A 4,200-nucleotide genomic window follows, 5' to 3' on the forward strand; every position below is an offset into this window, starting at 1 on the left:
TTACTGAAGTAACAAAGAAAGTCAATTTAAAAATCTATATAAGCTAAATATATACTTAATATACATCTATAAGGGGACCACAGAAAGGGCAAAAGGGGGGAGAAATATATTGCTGTACACACTAAGCCCACTCAGGACTAAATTTCATGTGCCTCAGATCAGTGTCTCCCAAAAAGTGTTCCCTATTTTCTTCTCAGTGGGAAAACTCTGGAGCTTTAATCACTTGCTCCGTATCAGGGTGGCTAAGCTTTCCGGGAAGCTTTTCCTCATACAGGAAGAAGTCCAGGAAAGGAGATTTAAAATATATCATTTGTTTTTCTTTCCACCTGAACTGTGACTCCAAATTAGCAAATTGTCTTACAAAGACATCTAGGAAGAGCAATGTAAAAGTAGTGATTAGAATTTATTGTGTGTACTAGGTGCTTTGCATATATCATTTCTATAATCCTGTTTGTTGTTGTTGTTGTTGTTGTTTGCAGTTTTTGGCTGGGGCTGGGTTTGCACCTGCCACCTCTGGTATATGGGGCTGGCGCCCTACTCCTTTGAGCTACAGGCACCGCCCAATCCCGTTTTTTTTTTTTTTTTTTGTTTGTTTGTTTTTTAAGAAAAGGGTTCTCAGGGAAATGAAAATGTCTGTATTATCAGGTTCACAGACTACCTATACAAATCAAAGCTCTCCGTCCTCTCTCTTCTGTTCCCAAGGATTCAAATATATTTCTGCCAAATGATGGAAACAAAATTTAATTTTGTCACTTGGACGATGTGGGCTCTGATGCCCTCTAGTGACAGAAAACTTCTTTAGCAGGAGTTTCTTAGGTACTCAGCAGTTTCCACTGGGTTGTTTAGGCAATCATCCTAGCTTAAGCAGAAACCAGAATGGTTAATTTGTAAAGATTAATTTTGACAACGAAAGATTTCTTATGCTGAGCATAAACCCTGGTGACCTATCAGTTCGGATCCTTTCAGTTGTATGAATCTGGCTCAAGCAAAAACTGAGAATTAATATTGAGTTGGGTAAGTGGGTAGTGCAAGGTTCAATTTTAGGACCAAACCCATGCAGCACTCAGGTGGCCTACCAGACTCACATGATTTCCGCTCAGAGTGGCTTCCTCTCAGTGTGAATTGACTATTTAACTCTGGAAGTGCAACAGGCAACCACATCAGCTTTACATCTTAGATATTTCCATTTCAAATTCAGAGGAGAAGAAAAAGAGTTTGTGTCCCAGTGTTTCCAGTAGGTCCCAAGCTTTACTCCAACTGAATGTGAGGCACTGACTGGCTTAGGCCAAGACAGGTTTCCTCCTCCCTTCCCACCCCTACATGTGTAGCTGCATCCCAGGATTGGTGTCAATGCCACCATGAGGGCTAATGTTGTGTGCCAACTGAGGTAAGCCATGATACCCAGAGAACTATTGTAGATGGTTCTGTGAAGCTATTTTTGGATGGTATTAACATTTAATTCAGTAAACTTTGAATAAAGAAGTTGCCTTCTACAAGGTGAGTGGGCCTTATCCAATCAAGTAAGAAGGCCTTAAGAAACAAACGGAGCTTCCCTGAGAGAGCGGGAATTCTCTGCCTTTGGAATTGATCTGCAACCTCAACTCTTCGTTGGATCTCCAGCATGTTGGGAATGCTGCAGCCTTTGTATTTGCCGGCCTCCACATTCATGTGAGCCAATTCCTTAATATCTAGCTAGCTAGTTAGCTAGTTATCCATCCAGCCCATTGGTTCTGTTTCCCTGGAGAACTCTAACTAAAAGCACCAGTCACATGAAATAGTTAAGAAAAGGAGAGAGGAACAACTTTTCCAAGAGCACCTTACAAGTGCTATTACCAAGAAGGAGGAGAAAAAAATCTAGAAGAAACAATCATGGATGTCCACCATAGTTGAGAATTGTTGTAATCAACTTATTGCTGTTTATTAAAAACAGTTTGGTGGACAGCAATTTTTACAACATTAGGTCCATAGGGGAAAGGAATGACAGTAGTCTCGGTGGTTAAAATATGTTGTTTTCTTTCCTTCTTTTTTAATCCTCCTGGATTTTTACATAGTCAGAGACGTGTTTAAATTTAAGTGCTATTCAGAATGTTCAGAGGCAGGGGAATCAGTGGAAGAAAGAAGCTTTAACTTACATGGTATGGTTTGAATAAACTCAGGGTGGTTCTCCAAAATACCTCCCACATCCGGTAGAGTGCCTACAATTCTATCACTAAAATTGTATTTCTTTGCCCTTTAAGGTTTGAGGATATTTAAATAACCTTTAGAGATGCCCACACTATTTCCCCCAGAGCACCAGCACTCATAAGGTATTCATTCAATAGATCCTTCAAAGGGTTCCACAGACAAAGAAGTTCAGGGAACAGTAAAGACCATTATTTCCCTATTAGATACTCACAATGTATATTAGTATATTATAGGCTCTGAGAAGACTTGGATTAAGAGATCTGTTTAAATTAAAGCCAGAATTTTCTGAAATTATTTGACCACAAAACACAATTCTCACAAAGCATCTATTCCCATTTCATTGAACTTGAGGGTAATAGATGTGTTTTGGGGGGTGGAAGGGTGGGGACATAGAAAAAGCAAGGCCTCGTAAGCAAGAATATCTAAGCTTGATTCCTGGTTCTGCTACTTATTACCCAACCAATTTTGCCAACATTGCTTAAGCTTTTTGGCTACAATTCTTAATTTACAAAGTAAGTTTAATTATCACCCACCTCCCTGGGCTATAATGCTGAGCACTCAACAAGGAAGAACCCTTTGTGAAAGTTGTTGGCTCGTAATTCCCGAGCAAGAGATGTTGGTTTTGTTAACTGTCCTTTCTTCCTTGTGTGCTCTCTCTCTCTTTCCTCCTTTCATTTCTTCTTCTCTTCCCTTCCCCCTTCCTTCTTTTCATAATATTTTAAAATTTAAATTAAATTGTCATTTGAAACTAGTTTGAGATTTGTGCAAAAGTTGCAGAGATGATACAGAGAGTGCCCCTATTCCAGTCTCCCCAACCCACTTGCTGCTTCTTGTGTCTGTCACTTGCTCTTCAGTGTGAGGACACTGGCACTAACAATCTACTGGAAGGTGAGACAAAGCCAGCCAACCCCTGCAAGACTGCATGATGAGTGTAGTGACAGGTGCACAGCCCAGGCTGACTGAAAGCACTCAGCAGGGTAACCTAACCTGCATTTGGAGCCCTGGAAAGGCCTCTGGAAGAAAATGTCTCTAAGAGAAAGCCCAAAGGCAAAGGGAGGGAGAGAAATGTGTTCTTAAAGGGATGATTCTAACTGGGGAGGCAGAGCAAGGTCTGGGTAGCAGTTGATGAGGAGGCCAAAGGCATACTCATGAACCATGTCATCATACAAAGTTACCTCCTGCAAAATGCATGCAAAACTATTTAAAGAAATATATACTGAATTTGAACCGTGTTAACCAGAGAACTAAACAATTATAAGAATTAAAAAAAAAAACTGGTCAGGAAATAATGAGTAACAAAGGAGAGGAAGTAATTTGTCATAAGTAGTTAACTTTGTTCTCTTCTTGAGAAAACCTAAGGGGCCTTTACAAAGTCCCTTGGCACAATAGCTGTACCTTTTAGTATGACAAGCGTCACTTCGTACACTATTCAGGGACTCCCGTGAACCTCTCAGTTTGCAGCCACAATATGGGGCGCTGAGTCAAAGCCCGGGTCTTCCTCGGTCTCCAGCGGTGAGCTAAGGTTCCTGCGCCCTGGCGGGACTCCAGCTCAGAACTCCAGGCTCTGTCCAAGCCCCTCCCCCTTTCCAGGTTGAACCACTGCAGAAACTTTTGGAAAGGGCGGCGGGCCAGCTCCCCAGTCCTCACCTGAGCTGATCCCGCCAGCAGACCGCGGAAATGCCCCAGCACGGGGAATGCCCGTTTGTGCAACAAACCCTGACTCTGCCCCCACCCTGCCTCCCCACCCCCCTGGCGGCGCGAGCTAAGTTGCTGAATCAATGGAGCCCTCTTCAACCCGGGCGTTCCCCAGCAAGGCTTCCTCCTCCTCCTCCCGACCTCGGGGGCTTTTCGTTAGGTCGTCTCTGGTCTCGCGGAAAAGCGGCCCACAGGTGTGCAAAGACGCTTCTGAGGAGGAAGGGAAGCGGTTTGAAAGCAACTTTGCGGGAGCGCCGGGGGCGGGCCCTGGCCGGGAACACACCCTTCGGCCAGCAGGAGCTCCAGCAGGGGCCGGGCGGA

Source organism: Otolemur garnettii, unplaced genomic scaffold (genome assembly GCF_000181295.1).
Source record: "Otolemur garnettii isolate 467f Iridium unplaced genomic scaffold, OtoGar3 scaffold00008, whole genome shotgun sequence".
NCBI lineage: Eukaryota > Metazoa > Chordata > Mammalia > Primates > Galagidae > Otolemur > Otolemur garnettii.